General features: G+C 49.2%; 1 pseudogene across 1 annotated transcript; it reads left to right on the top strand.

The window, feature by feature from the left end:
- The first annotated feature begins 4,825 nt into the window (after positions 1 to 4,825).
- Positions 4,826 to 5,652, top strand: LOC110306241 (annotated as a pseudogene). Its single transcript, XR_002379237.2, has 2 exons — positions 4,826 to 5,352; positions 5,411 to 5,652. The product of XR_002379237.2 is annotated as a transformer-2 protein homolog beta-like (transcript).
- Positions 5,653 to 16,495: the final 10,843 nt, after the last annotated feature.

Here is a 16,495-nt window from a genome sequence, read left to right as displayed (position 1 = left end):
GGGGCCGCAGCCGGAGGGGGCGGTGCGGGGAGGGGGGAGGCTGAGTTGGTGCTTGACAGCAAGAGCGCCTCCTGGTGGCTCCTGAGAAACCTAATGTAGGAGGCTTGAGGAGCTGCGAGGAGCAAATCCTTAGAGCCTTGGAGAGCTCACCAAGTTGTCTGTCAGTGGAGATAGGTGCGGGTTGTCTCAGGATTGGAGAAATGTAGGGGCGAGGGAGGTGTAGGGGTCTGGGCTGATTGACCTACGGTGTTGTCAAGGCTATGTCTCGTCCTCCTCTGGGTCAGCGTTCTTTCATGGGATCAACGAGCAGGCTGCAGAGAATCACAGATGGAAAGCAGATGGGGAGACTGCGGCCGTGGTTTTAAAGGAGCAGGGAGGAGGGCTGGGCACACGAAGCTGTACAAAACAGGCAGAGCCATAGTGACACGGAGCACTGGGCTGTCCTCGCCTGTAAAATGGGCTTGATCTAAACCTGCACTACCTCGCTTCTAACATGATCGCCTGTGCTTACTGGAATGAGAAGGTTCTGCTTTTGTCCGAAAATTTGTCCTTCAGCCCAGAGGTTTGTGGTTGCTGGTAGCTGGCTCAATCTGAAACCTGAGCCTTTTACAAATTGTACCCTGATAAAAGGGCAAAGAGCAAATGAGCTGCAACACCCCCTCCCACTTTCTAATAAAATATTAAAATCTACAGAAAATAGAAACCTGTTTAGCCACCAGGATGCAATGACTAAAATATTCCCAGAAGAAGACAGAGATGTAGAGAAGAAGCTGGGCCGGCCTGCAAACAGGGAATTGACGTAAAATCAGTCCGCACATATATAAAATTGGCTGTCAGAGGAGGCATTGCCCTTGGGGACCTGGGAGGAGGTGCTATGGCTTGCTCTTTGCTAAATCACAACAAAGTTAGGTACCACTGGGAAAAGACGTGAAATTGGATCCCTACGGCACCATGCATAAGGAAAACCAATTCATGTGAATTAAAGACTCAAATACAACTTTAACATTTTAATAAAGAACACGATTTTGATGATTTCAAGTGCTTGAGAGTTGTTTGTTTGGTTTTGGTCTTGTTTGTTTTTTTGGTTTTTCTTTTTCTTTTTTTTTTTTAAGATTTATTTATTTATTATATGTAAGTACACTGTAGCTGTCTTCAGACACTCCAGAAGAGGGAGTCAGATCTTGTTACGGATGGTTGTGAGCCACCATGTGGTTGCTGGGATTTGAACTCCTGACCTTCGGAAGAGCAGTCGGGTGCTCTTACCCACTGAGCCATCTCACCAACCCAGTTTTTGGTTTTTCGAGACAGAGTTTTGCTGTGTAGCCCTGGGTGTTCTGGAACTCACTCTGTAGACCAGGCTGGCCTCGAACTCAGAAATCCGCCTGCCTCTGCCTCCCGAGTGCTGGGATTAAAGGCGTGCGCCACCACGCCTGGCTTTGTTTGTTTTTAATGACAGAAAAACTATATTATGATGGGCATGCCTGTAATCCCAGCACTTGGGAGGGTGAGGCAGGAGTTTGAGACCAGCCTATTATACAGAGACCCTCTTTAAAAACAAAAACAAAAACAAGATGTTAAATGATGTGTGTAGCAACTGGAGGGATGGATCAGTAATTAGAGCACTGGCTGCCCTTTCAGAAGATCTGGGTTTAACTCCAGCACCCACGTGGACTGCTAGTTCACAATTGCTTGAGAGTCCCAGAGGATCTGTTGCCCTCTTCTGGCCATTGTAGGCTAATGCAGGTGTATGGTACACTTCATGCCTGTGCAGCAGGCCAACACTCATAAGAATAAAATAAAAATGAAAAAAGTTCTTACATAGAAAATAAGAGTTGGTAGGATGGCCCAGTGGGTAAAGCCTCGTGACCTGAGGGCCTGTGTTTTATCTCTGGGACTCATATGATAGAAGAAGAGAGCCAACTCCTGCAGTGTCCTTTGGCCTTCACCCATGACTTGACATTCCCCCACTCACATCCATACTTTGACATACATTTCCACACATGTGCCATGATACATGCGCTCTCCTTGCACTCAGAACTAGATATAAAAATGTGTTGGGCAGTTTTATATCAACAACACAAGCTGGAGTCATGAACCTCAGTTAAGAAAATGCTTCCGAGCCAGGGCGTGGCGGCGCACGCCCTTAGTCCCAGCACTCGGGAGGCAGAGGCAGATGGATCTCTGAGTTCAAGGCCAGCCTGGTTTACAGAGTGAGTTCTAGGACACCCAGGGCTATGCAGAGAAACCCCATCTTAACCCCCACTCCCAAGAATGCCTCCATAAGGTCAGGCTGCAGGCAGGCCTGTAGGGCATTTTCTTCATAGTTATTCCTGGGGGAGCCCAGTCCACTGTGGGTGGTGCCACCACAGGCTTCAGAGTCCTTGGTTCTCTAAGAAAGCTGGCTGTGCAAGCCATGTGGAGCAAGCCAGTATCGTCTCCTCCTCAGCTCCTGCCTCCAGGATCCCTGCACTGACCCCCTTCAGTGAGGGACCATGATGTGGAAGTGAGAGCCACGTAAACCCGTTCTCCCTAGTTGCTTCTGGCCAAGGTGTTTATCACAGCTATAGGAACCCTATTGGACAAAAAGTATTAATAAATAAATAGTATTTAAAAATAAATAATGTGCCCACGATAGAGTGAAAAATAGAACACTAAGGCAAAAGAAGGGCTGGGGAGACCAGACTGCGGTGCAGGTGTGGGAACCAGCGATCACCTCTAAACACTGGTTTAAATATTAGGTGGCCACTGGGCTATAATCCCAGCTCCTGGAGCTGGAGACAGAGAACCCCTTAAGCTAGCTAGCTCAAGTCCAAGTGAAAGACCTGCCTCAGTGTGAGTGGAGATCCAGCTAGGAAGACATGTACATGAACCAAAGAAACCCTCCATGAGCATGGATGTAAATAAGTAAAGTGGTAGAAACCTCAGCCCCAAACTTGAAGAAAATATTTGTAACTAAACGACTCATCCCCGGAATGTATAATGCTCAGATAAAAGAAGGCGACACCACCAATAGGACTGGATGGACGAGGGGACAAGAATGGTCTATACATGTGGAAAGTCTGCTGAGGATGTGGGTCATAGATGGAACACGTGCTTTACATACATGAGCCCTTGATTCAGTCCTCTGTGGTGTGGGAGGTGTTGAAAAACTAAAAGTAATTATTCTGGGGGGAGGGGAGGGAAGTATTCAAGACAGAGTTTCTCTGTGTAGCCCTGACTAGTATTCACTAAGTAGACCAGGTTAGCCTTGAACTCAGAGATCCACCAGCCTCTACCTCCTAAGTGCTGGAATTAAAGGCGCGTGCCACCACAATCTGGCAGAAGTAACTATTGAGCAAAAACACCAAGAATTTTAAGTCCTGTGAGAGAGCAGCTGGAGTCGGACAATGTCAGGTACTGTTAGGGAATTAGAATTTCCGCTCAGCTGAGGGGTTAGGATTTAGCTATGTTGCTGTGCTAGCAAGGAACAGCCACACTAGAAAACTATTTTCTCCAAGGGAAACCGGATGCATACATTTGTGTAGGTACTCTAGTTATAAGTATCTAGTTTAGAATTGTAGAGCAGTGGGCATGAGGGAATAGAGGGAGTGGAAGAAAACCTGCGTCCAGCCAGAGTTCCGGTGCTCTGGGTGGCCAGACGTGGAGGACTGCCGTACGCTTTCCACACGGCCCAGAGTGGGTGACTGGCTGTGGGAAGCCATGGTCCCCGGCCCATGGGGGGTGGACAAGACACAGTCTCTGGGTCTCACGAGGCCAGAGATAACAGGTTTTCAGTCTTGGGCATCCCAGACGCCGCTGGACACCACGGAAGAGCTGAGAACAAAGTGGAGGCCCCATGGGCAGCTTGGTCAGCCTTGGGGTGGAAGAGAGCAGAGGGCAGGGGGAGAGGGGACGCTGGGTGGTTCCCACGCAGGCGAGAGTCTTTGGTCCAGTTCGTGGCTGGAGCGCAGGAAGGCCTTCTGGCGGGAGGTTAGACGCGGTTCTATCGTTCAAACCCTTAAGGGCCTTGATGAGCAGAGTCGGTCTATGGTTTTAGAGCTTTATTGTAGAAAGGCAGAGAGAAAGAGAGACGGTAAAAGAAAGAGGCCGGCCATGGCCACGTGGAGAGAGGGGGGAAGGGAAGGATAGAAGGAGAGCTAGAGATTAGAGTAGGAAAGGTGAGAGCTTAAGAGAGAGGAGGTCCCAAGCAGCTCCTTTCATAGTGGGCTGGGTTATCTTGTAGTTGCAGGGTAGCTGTGGGAGGAGCATACCTGGCTATTGTCAGGTAACTGTGAGGGTGGAGTTTAGGGCTTTGTCTGCCAGGCTGATAGTTACAGAATTATGGAGTTGGGGCCTCTGTGGTGTTAGGCACCTATCTCTGGGAACGTGGCTCTGTCCCTTGTAGAGTTTTCTACTGAGTCTCCGGAGCAAGCCTCACTCAACCAAAACAGACTGTCTTTCACGGTCCCACATAGAATAATGATTATCCACACAGACAATTAATGCTATTTTTAAAAATAAATCTTAAAAAATAAGCCTAACTAATCCTAAGATGCTGGGACATGCCCATACACTAAGCATTTTGATGTAGTAGCAAGCAGATTGTGGGTTCAAGGTCAGCATGAGCTACAAAGTGAGACCCCATCGTCTGCAAACAAGCAATAAAACTGGATGCTGCGGCAGGCACATGCAATCCCAGATCCTCAGGAGGCTGAGGCAGAGGGACTGGCTGAGCCCAGGAGTCAAAGCCAGCACTGACAACATAGCGAGACCTGCCTCAAATAAACAGGCCAACTTCCAAAACTCTGCCCCCTAAGCCATGCTTTAATGGCAGTGACCCGGAGTCATGAGCGACGACATCATTGAGCAGAACTACGGCGCTCCAGTTCTGCTTCCCGAAGTGGAAGTGCTCACGGATCAGGGAAATTTGCACGGCATACACCTGCAAGGTCTCGCTCCAAGGAAGACTCAAGGCGGTCTAGATCAAAGTCGAGGTCCAGGTCTGAATCTAGGTCTAGATCCAGAAGAAGTTCTAGAAGGCATTATACAAGGTCATGTTGGGAACCGGGCAAATCCTGACCCCAACTGTTGTCTTGGTGTATTTGGGTTGAGCTTATACAGCACAGAAAGACACCTAAGAGAAGTGTTCTCTAAATATGGCCCCATTGCTGATGTGTCTATTATATATGACCAGCAATCTAGACGTTCAAGAGGATTTGCCTTGTATATTTTGAAAATGTAGATGATGCCAAGGAAGCTAAAGAACGTGCCAATGGAATTAGGATCGCTTTCTCTATAACAAAAAGGCCCCATACCCCAACACCAGGAATTTATATGGGGAGACCCACTTATGGCAGTTCACGGGCCTCGGCTATTATGACAGAGGATATGATGGGGGTATGATGGCCGGGACTATTACAGCAGATCATACAGAGGAGGAAGTGGTGGAGGAGGTGGATGGAGAGCAGCTCAAGACAGGGATCAGATTTACAGAAGAGGGTCACCTTCTCCTTACTACAGTCGTGGAGGATACAGGTCACGCTCTCGATCACCAGCCTACTCACCTCGTGGCTACTAAAGCATGAAGTTGAAGACTTTCTGAAACCTGCCATAGAGCTGGGATATTGTTTGTGGACAATATTTTCTATTGTCTCCTGTTTAAAAAGTGAACAGTGCCTATGAAGTTAGGTGGCTTTTACACCTTTTATGCTGCTGCTTGTGGACGTTGTACATCGTGGTGCGGAGCCTAGTGCGCACCACGATGTACAACGTCCACAAGCAGAGATTGTACTGTGAAAGACTGGACATAGCCCAACTCTCTGTAACTAGGAGAAGAGATGAATAGCGGGTTCTTCATATGCAGACTATCACACACCAGAGATGAATGCTTTGCAGCACAAACGATTCTTACCGGATGATAAGTACAAAAGGCACTTTTTGTTTGTTTGGTTGGTTGGTTTTGGTTTTCTTGAGACAGGGTGTCTCTGTGTAGCTAGCACTAACTGTCCTGGAACTAGCTTTGTAGACCAAGCTAGCCAAGACTTCACAGAGAGCCACCTTAAAAGGCAACTTCTGCCGGGCGTGGTGGCGCACGCCTTTAATCCCAGCACTCGGGAGGCAGAGGCAGGCGGNTTTCTGAGTTCGAGGCCAGCCTGGTCTACAAAGTGAGTTCCAGGACAGCCAGGGCTATACAGAGAAACCCTGTCTCGAAAAAACAAAAAACAAACAAACAAACAAAAAGTAAAAAGTTAAATAAAATCATTTTCTTTCAGGAGTCCATGAAACTTGCCATATTCAATATACCTGCGATTAAGTGTTAAAAAATACGCTGTAACTCTGTGCTGCTAGTATTAGAACAAAAATCTTCCCATACAGCAAATGCTTAATGCTTACATTAATGTGGAGGTGTCGGCCTTTGTGTAATCTGTATTATGCATAGCAGGGAATAAGAGCTACAGATGCTTGCCTTTAAAGGGCTGATTCTTAAGGCTGTTACAGGAGATAATGGTATTTCATCTAACTATCAGCAAGTGACAACACAGTCCACCACAGATGGACTCTTGTTCTTCTAGCGTCTAAACGATATGAAAATACTGGGTGCTTCAAAGTATGGAAGGAGACAGGGGCTCATCAAACCTGTCATGGATGAAGACTGCCTGTTCACTTTTAAATATGATTTTCAGGTCCTTTGTTTACCAAAGGAGGCCCAATTCACTCACATGTTTTGAGAACTGTTTAAATAAAGGCAAGAAAAAAATTTTTTAAAAGGCAACTTCTTTTTTTTCTAAAGATTTATTTATTTATTTCATATATCTGTGTACACTGTTGCTGTGTTCAGATACAACAGAAGATGGCATTGGATCCCATTGCTTATGGTTGCCAGCCACCATGTGGTTGCTGGGAGTTGAATTCAGGGCCTCTGGAAGAGCAGTCAGTGCTCTTAACCGCTGAGCCATCTCTGCAGCCCCAAAGGTAACTTCTTAAGAAGAAGGCCCAGCAAGCTCACTGGGGTGTCTAAGATCAACACACAAAAGTCAGTCTGCTTTTATCTGCCAGCAAGAGACAATTTTAAAAATAAATTAAAGTAGTAACCTAACAGTACTATTATACAAAGTAATGAAATATCTGTGGGTAATAATACAAACAAGGAAGCAAAGGTCATGTGCGCTGGAAACTATAAAATGTTACTGAAATGCATAAGAAGACCAAACAGACAGATAGACAGACCCAGAAAGGCATCTGCACTGATGGAGTAGCAGAAGGAATATGGCTAAAGCACTAGTGCTACCCAAAGCACCAGAAAAACTCTGTGCGAGCCCTGTCACAGCTGTAACAACCTACGGGGAAGGGACTGAGCCCAGCCCCAGTGCTTGTGGAATTATAAAGGACTCAAATATCCAGAGCATATTGAAACAGAGGAACCCAGAATCAGGAGTCACGGGATTCATTCTGAAAGCTCCAGCAGTCAAATGATGTGGCACTCACATAATGACAGAGGATGGAAAGATGGCTCAGTGCCCAAGAGCTAGTCCTGCTCTAGCACAGGCCTGGAGCTCTCGGCACACACATCAGGCAGCTCACACTCATCCATGACTCCGACTCCAGGGGATCCAATGACCTCTCTGACCTTCTAATGCACTGACACTCACATATGGACCCATACCCACCCCAACATGAATACACAGAATTAATAATCTAAAAAATCTTAAAGACACATAGAGAGAGCCAGTGAACAATGGAAAAGAATTGAGGAACCGAGAGTCTAGATAGAAATCATCCATACATCCACAGAGTTGATTTTCTGTTCTACTTTTTAGGATTTCTTTTTATTTTATGTATATCTGTGTACATGCAGTACCAACAGAGGCCAGAAGAGGGCAATGGGTCCCCTGGAACTAGAGTTACAAATTAATTGGCCAAGGGTGTGCTGGGAATTGAACCTGGGTCCTTTAGAAGAGTGTCTAGCATTTTCATCGTATGAGCCATCTCTCAGGTTTCACAGAACTGATTTGAACAGATGGCAAGATCATTCGGTGGAAAATGGAACTATTTCATCAGCAACCTATAGAATGATAAAGTCATAGGCAATGTCACAGGCAAAATGAATGCAAAATGGTTCCTCAGCAGAAACGTACGACAGTACAGTCCCTCTGAAGACAGTTACTCAAACACTCTGTGACAGTTCCTTAAAAGCTGGAACATGGTACATGTTAGTGAAGGTGTGGGGAAACTTGAATCCTTGTCCATGGCTGGCAAATTCTCAAGAAGTCAAACACAGGCTGGGGAGACGGCTCAGTGGATAATGCGGTTGCTGAGGCAGCAGGAGGACCCAAGTTCAGGCCCAAGTACTCACATAAAAACCGGCAACGGATGGGTTTCTGTAACCCTAGTATTAGTGGGTGAACACAGGCGGACCACAAGGACCATCTAGCCAGTCTACAAAATTACCAAGTTCGCCAGAGTGAGTGGGGCCAAACGAGCAGGGCTGGAGTGAGCAGAGGTTCTGAGTTCAATTCCCAGCAACCACATGATGGGTCACAACTATCTGTATAGCTACAGTGTGCTCATATATGTAAAATGAATAAATAAATCTTTTTTAAAAAAATTACAGAATTCACAGTTCAATGAGAGACCTTGCCTCAAAAACAAAGGTGAAGAAGCAATGGAGGCATCCTGAGGGCTGGAATGAGAATGGCGCCCAGAGGCTCACATGTCTGAACACTCGGTTCCCACTTGCTGGAACTGTTGGAGAAGGATTAGGAGGTGGAGGACATGTGTCACTGGGGGCAGGATTTGAGGTTTTCAAAGCCTCATGCCAGCCCCACTGAAATCTCTGCCTCCAACTTGCCATCAAGATGTGACCTGTGCTGCTGCTCTAGTCAATGATGGTCATGCTTTGCTCCAGCATCATGGACTGGAACACTCTGGATCCTTATCTCACTTAAACAAACTCTTTTATGGGTTACTTTGGTCATGGTGGTGTCTTATTACAGCAATCAAGAGTAACTAAGACAGAAGCTGGTAGCAGGGAGTGGCCTTTTGCTATGAAGGGCCTGCCTGTGCTATTCTGGGGAAGAATGTAGAAGTCTTTGAAACGTTGGACTAGGAGAATGGTTGAACACTGTAAGTGGGGATTAATGGAGAACCCTAGTAGGAGCTTGGGAGGCAGTAGTACTGAGAGCAGTGGAGACTATGATGGCCCATGTCAGAGGGGACAATATTAGCACCTGGGCTAGACACTATTCTTGTGATATTTTGGCAGACTGTAGCTATTTTTCTGCCCTTGTTCTAAGAATTTGCCTGAGGCTAAATTGAAAGGCAATGGACTAAATTTGTTGGCAGAGGAGATTTCAAGACAGACTAACATTGACTCTGTCATGTGGGTTAGTAGTGATCACTCTACAATGAAAATGAGCAAACAAGGCAAAATGCACAGCTTAAAGAGAGAAAGGGCACCAGGGTAACTTAATGTTGGAGCCAAGGCTTGTGCTGAAAGAGGAAAAGAAATTAAGGAGAGACCTGATCTGAAATGGAATGAAGGGAGGGGGTCCCCGGGCAAGACCCCACAAGCTAAGCTTCCCCCCAATTGTGAGAGAAGGCCTAGGAATTTTCTGCTCTTAAAAAAAGCCACAAATGAAAGCTGATGCTAGTGTGACTGAAGTGGGACAGGTTCCATCCCAAGGGCACAGCCAAGCTAGGCAGTGCTGTTCATGTGTGTCTGGTTTCAGTGTCACGAAGGAAACACAAGTGACGAGCTTGTGGAATCTTCCTCCATGCTTAAGGAGAGCTGCTGAGGCCAGGCAATGTGTGGCAGAGAAGTCCCTGCCTTGAAGACCCTGAGAGGCCATTCCATGATGCTGTGAAGGTAAAACCTGGGCTGCACTGGGGACCCCATGATGTAGGAGGTGACCGAGCTATGGGTACCTGCAAGGAGAGCCATAGACAGGGAGTGGAACCAGCCTGGGGTTGGCAGGAGGTTGGGTGGGGAGATGTTGCAGGCAGCAAAGCCGGAAGGGCAGAGCCACAGAATTTGAAATTTTCCCTGCTAGGTTTTGGTCTCCCTTGGTACAATATTTCCTCTCTGTGCTCCCTTTCCTGCCATTCAGAATGGTTTGATATTTTCTGCCATTGGATGTTAGAAATATGTGAATTTGTAAAGACAAATTAGGGGGTAAAACTAAGAGATTGCTTTCAGTCTCAGAAGAGACTTTGAACTCTTGACTTTAAAGTATTGAGACCAAAAGGCTATGGGAACTTCTGGACTTGGACTGAGTAATTTTGCATTATGATATGGCCACGAGCCTATGGGGTCAAGGTGCTTTGGATGAGAATGGCCCCATAGGCTCATGTATTTAAATGCTTGTTTCCCAGTTGGTGGAATTGTTTAGGAAGGATTAAGAGGTGTGGTCTTGTTGAAGGCGAGGACTGGGAGCGAGGCAGACCATCCATTCCCAGCAATGGACAGACAGGATGCTCAACACCTTCAGTGCCTTTGAAGGAGACAGGTCTGCAGCTCCAGCTTGCTTGACTTCTGGGACAGGATGGGGAGCCAGGAGGGACAGGACAGCTATTTCCCCATCACGTGCTTCCAAGCAAGCCACTTCTCCTTTGGCCAGCTCGTATGGATCTTGGATGAAAAGATTTGGGCCTTTTCACCCCACATGCTCTGATTCCAACCCGCTTGTTTCTGGTTATACCAGGTTTCCTGACCCTGGAAACGGAGGGGACCCCAGTTTCTATCTTTTCTTAAGTCTTAAAGCAGTAGGAGGATCCAGACTGAGGCAAGAGATAGATATGTCCCCCAGTGGCAGATGGGAGGACTGGTATCAGTAATGAGGAACACAGTAAAGTCAGTGAGCCCCCCTCCCCAAAACTCCACCTAACTGTGAAACTTCACTTAACTGTGAAATGAGTTCCTCCAGCAGGTAAGCCCGAGCAAATGCCATCGGGGTAGGTAAGGCATGCCATGGACTGTGGTGCTGGCCGGAAGTGCAGACTACATGCAGGTTATACGCTCTAATAATCGGGAGAGCCATGCTGCACATTACCACCAGGGGGCATCCTAGCCCCAGTGGAAAGGTTGCCACCTTGGAACTCCCTGTTTGGTGGGTTATTTTGTACAGAAAGAGCCTCAAGGGAAGAAATGCCCAGGTCACTCAAATTCCAGGCCTAGGGGCGTGAGATTCCATGCGATAACAAGAGACATTCTGGTTCCAGAGTTGGTGGGAATTTTAGACATTAGGGATGGCACTCATAGAATTCAGAAGTCTCTCCACCTTGCAGACATGAAACCCAAACCAACACAGGAGAATTGTTGACGGTCCCTGGGGTGCCATCATAGCTCCCACCAGAGAGGGTCACTGGGTCAGTCACCCAGGGTCACACAGGCCAGATGAAGAGTGGCAGCAGGCAACTGCCACACAGTGGGAGGAGGAAGGGACAGACTGCCCTTTCCTTTGTCCATCCACCTGAGGTCCAGACACTGAGCACACAGCTATGACTCTGGCCCACAACGGCTCCTGCCCTTGAGAGCAGAGAGCAAACCTAATCACATACACTGCCATCCCATTCCAGACCACAGCTGGGCGCCACACGGAGAACAAAACAGAGTAAGATAGGCATGGGGGTCGGGGCAACTTCGGTCTGTAGTCAGGCACAGGAAAGCCACTCCCAGATGGTGTGTGGGTGGTGCCTACAGAAAGTCTGGGGCAGGAAACAGGAAGTGCGAGCAGACAGAAGCTGCTGCGTTTGCTAGGCTCTAGGCATCTTTTCCATAAACTAGTTTACTTAACCCCAGTGGTGAGGTGGTGAGGGTCTCACTCCCTCCCATTTCTCAACAGGAACCTGAGGACTTGGTTAAGTAACAGAACCAGGTGGTCTGGTTCCAGAGTTGGCGGGCCACCATTCTGTTTCCCAAGTCCATGGTGGGGAGTGAACAGACCTGGTGCTGAGAACTGGCCTCCATTTTGGATGCAGGGTAAGAGCAGAAGTGTTAACACACATTCACTCGGGAAGTCCCTAGCCTCTTGCTGACTAGTCCCAAACTGAAGTAAGGCCTTCAGGGACCCTTCCAGTCCTCTAGTCTCCTCTGAGGCAGTCCAGAGGTTCCAGATCCCTGCCCCCAGCCTCTCCCTTGGCAGCTAACTGGGCCACCTCATTCTAAAGGGATTTGATTCTCTGAGACAACCGGAGACTGGTGAGAAAGGACTTAGGGATTAGAGAGTGATACCCGGGAAAGGACTTAATCAGAGGGCTTCAGGTGTGGGAAGTGGGTCTGGGAGAGGATTTGTATCTCTTGACAAAGCCAGGGTGGACTGGGGAACGGAGGAGGAAGTGGGGACCCAGGGGAAGAGAGGACTGGACTTGGTTCTCATTTCCTCACTGTCTTCAAATAACCCATGACAACAACAACAACAATAATAATAACAATGATGTCCTGCCCTGTGCATTCACCACTTTCCCACAGTGGCCCCAGGGGGGAAGGCAAGGATTAGTTTGCACGCTAGGCTACTGGCACTTGGAGAAGAGAGGTAACCTGAGGCAGCTGCAGCCCCACAAGGCAGGGCTAAGAGGAGGGGACCTTCCTCTGGGGCTGCCCTATGAGTTCAAGGGCTTTCCAGAAAGTTCCTATGGCCCTGGGGTTGTGGAGTGTTCCACAAATATTTGTTGAAGGGTTTAAAAGAGCGGGCTGTGTTTCTGTCTCACACCCCTGTGCCAATCTTTGTACCACTTTGTCTGCTATGGGCGTCAGGAGATCTGAGGTCAGGGCACCACGGGAGGGACTTTGACTCTGAGGCCACTGTTCTCCATTGAGTGAGGAGGCCCCGGAGGCACAAGCAAGTGACCATGGAGGGAACGCAGTGCCCCGTTCTTGCTGTCACACCCATGCATGCTGGTGCTGAATAGCCCCCATAACACATTAGTTCTGGGGTACAGAACAAGGCTGACACTTCCAGTCCAGAGCTCTTCCTGTGCCCAGTGCTGTTCCTAGAAGAATTTAAATCCCAATGCCCTAATTCCTGAAATTAAATAGCTCCTGAGTTCTTCTCTTAGTTGTCCATACCTCCTCTGCCTCAGTCCCCGCAAGGTGCACTCAGAACCACACACATTATGCCTCCAAAGCTTACGTCCAGGCAGGCAGCCTTACCCTGGCGGTCAGGTCCTTCCTGTCAGTCCAGGTGACAGTCACAACAGGGAAGAGTCCTCCTGGTGAAGGACAAGAGAGGGCTTCTGGTTGGCAGAGGTCACATTCCAATGGGCAGATAGGGCAGATGGTGCTGGAAACAGCTTTGGGTCAGGGCTTTGAGGGCCAAGCAAGAGCTGGCTGAAAGAAGTAAGAGTAGCCAACAGGGGCGGAGGGGAGAGGTGTGCTTAGGGAACAGCAGGGAACATCTCTGGCCGATAAGGAAGTGTATGGAAAGGGGGATTTTTTGGCAGTTCAGGTTGCAAAGAATGCTGGGAAGAGATGGAGTAGCCTTGAAGCAAGACAGTGGGATGGGGTGACTTCTGAAGGATCAGCAGTGGTGGTTCTTGAGCAGAGGGAAGTCGCCTCGCAGGGAGGGAGATGTGCAGGCGGGGGGTGGGGGGTGGGGATGGTAAGGTAGGGAGGAGAGCGTCTCAGTAGCCAGCTCTGAGGAGTCTCCAGACTGTTTATCTAGGATTTATATTATCAGATTAACTGTTGGCTTCCCTGCGGGCTGAATATGGCAAATCTCAGCGGAAGCTGGAAAGGGGCGAGTTGTTTGCTCAGTCTTTTTCTTGGTTATCCACTGCTTTTGGAATTAGGGAGAGATTTTAGGGACTGAGTCCCTTGGAATAAACATGCCCCTTGTCACTTTTTGAGTGGCTCTTGTAGGCAGGTTTGTCTTGACTGCAGGTGCTCTTTCTGTTACCACCCCTCACCTCAGCTTCCTCCATACATCATGTGACTTGCCGCCTTAGAGGACTGACTGGCCAGCCCTTCTAAGAGAAGCCTTCTGCACGGGGGGGGGGGGGGTTAAATTGCTGGGAGCTGCACCAGCAGAAGGGGCTGTTCTACTTTCTTTAGTAGGCTCTACCCAGTGAAGAGCACACTGGCCCTGGGAGGCTGTAAGGCTCTTGAAGGCCTCACATCCAGTGAGGAAGGCAGCTCTGCCTTGTACCAAGCCAGAAGCCAAGTGACCAGGGACACCTGCGCTGCCTAGAAACTCTGCTGAGGTCAGCCTCTGGGCCCACCCTTCATCAGATCAGGAAGCCACACTAGGGGCACAGCAGGGTCCTTTCCTATGCCAAGAACAGGCCCACCTGCCTTGTCTCTGGGTGAGGAGAGACAGGTGGGAGACCTGGATTTGAGGCAGCCGAGGTTCACCTCTGCATTAATGCCAGTATGAAGGAGGGGTCCAACTGATAGTTTCCCATTGCCCAGTACCCTACATCTGTCATGCTATTAACGACTTTGGGCAAGCCATGGCCTCCTTGAACCTATTCCCCACCCTGACCCCCGTCCCTGCCACTGTTGCTGTAGGTGAGGCCACATGAACTTTGTGAGATGGGGCTGATTTCACTTTCCTTCCAGACCACCCCCAGCACAGAGCGGCAAGACCCTCCCCCCCTCTGTCCCCCCTGCTTTCCCCTCCAATACTTGTCATTCTTTGAGCCCAGGCTGGCCTTCCTGCCTTAGCCCTGAGTGCTGTATTACATATGTGTTCCACCATGCTCCATCCATGTTTATAGGAGCCTATACTGCAGGATGCAGGGTTTGTAGGACTGTGATAACTGAAGCAAGGCAGTGTGTCCCGTGGGACTCACAGCCTAGAAGGTCAATGTTCCTAAGGAAGGTTGCACCAAGGTTTTAGGTACCATGTGTCCTGCCCCATCCCGGTCACTCTGCTGCCTCCACACCTCTGACTGTAGCTACACTTTGCACTGCCACCAGAACTTAGCTCAGGCTACTGTGCTGAAAGAAGCTGAGGACTGTCCTCCGCTTCTCCCACAACTTAAGGTACAGACCGAACTTTACTCTCTCTCTCTCTCTCTCTCTCTCTCTCTCTCTCGATGGGGCCTTCTAGGATCTCGTCATCCAAGGAAAGCATCATCCTTCTAAGCCCCCGCTGTGTGATTCCTCTTCTTGGCCATCTGCCTTGCTCTTGTGTTCTCTTTAGTAAGTTTGGGACCAAAAGGTGGTGTCTAAATATTCCTGGGTTCCAGAACAATGCCTCCCGCTTGGCATACAGTAGGAAGACAAAGTGGCCCTGGCCCTGAGACCAGGTATTACCATGGAAGTAAGATCAAAGTGGCGGAGGCTCTAGCAGGAGAAGGCTATGAACTCTATTGTGTGAGCCAGAAGTAGTAACTGGAGGGTGGGAGGCAGTCTGAAGGCATAGGCTGGACAAGAGGCTGCTAGGCTACAGCTGTCAGAGTCCACCCACTAGTCAAACTTGTCACTAGCAGGGAGCCCACAGGCGCTTGGCCAGAGCTGGGAAGCAGATAATAAGCACAGCAGGGCTGCTGTGGGCTCGCTCTGGCTTCCAGTGTGGTTTCCTCTCTGGCTAGCCTACGCCAAGATCTGGCCAGGCAGCCAGCAATGGACAACTGTGCAGGGCCAGCTAGGAGGTGGCCACAAGAAGTCAAACCTGAGAATTGTGTACATGAACTTCCGTTAGCCTCCTGCCCATGATCACCCTTGGTTAGAGAAGGAGCAACAGTGCAGTGAGGCAAAGGACCCTGTAGACACCCGTGGGACACGGGCCCTCAAACCTGAGCCTCCTCACTTCCACAGAGGAAGCAGAGCATGCCAACTGAGATGTGAGAGATTCAGGTGTGGCTCCCAGAGAGCAGGGAAGATCAGACGCAGAGAACTGGGTCTGAGTGGGGAGGCTGGCCCTCCTCTCTCCTCAGCTAGATGCCATGGTCTTCACCGTGCCTGCTCTGCAGGTAGAGGGAAAAGGCTGCCCACTCCGTTTGGTTTATTTGTTTGTATTCTGGGCTTGCCTCAAGCCCAATAAATAAGCTAAGGGTGATCTGAACTTCTGCTTCTCCAATGCTGGGATCTCAGGTATGTGCAGGAATGTGCCACCATGACTATGCAGTGCTGGGAATCTGACTTAAGGTCGTGCATGCTAAGCAAGCCTTCTGCCACTGAGTTACATCGGCAACCCTGGGGGTCAATTCTCACCCCCAAGCAGAGCTGGTAGTAGTGACCATAAGCAGAAGGCAGAGTGAACACCACAGTTCCTACAGGCAGAAAGACGCTTAAGGAGCATCCCTTTTCAGTGGGCACCAGAGAGCTGTCAACATTTTGGGGTAAGGAAAGCTATGAGAGCAGCCCGGTCCAGCCTTGTGGAGTCGCACCTTAGAAGACGTCCTTAGCTAGAGCTTTCCAGCTTCCTCTTAGGATGAGGATCCAGACCCAAGTAGCTCCTCAGGTGTATGAGCAAGCATTCTGGCTCCAATCCAGGGCCTCTGCGCGTCTCGCCCCGCCCCTCGGGCTCCTTTAAGAGGCGGGTCTTGGCCGCCAGCCCCGGGGCCTCGGCCAAAG

Source organism: Mus caroli, chromosome 11 (genome assembly GCF_900094665.2).
Source record: "Mus caroli chromosome 11, CAROLI_EIJ_v1.1, whole genome shotgun sequence".
NCBI classification, from domain to species: Eukaryota; Metazoa; Chordata; class Mammalia; order Rodentia; family Muridae; genus Mus; species Mus caroli.
The sequence above is the reverse complement of the archived record's forward strand: the minus strand, read 5'-3'. Positions and strand labels throughout refer to the sequence as shown.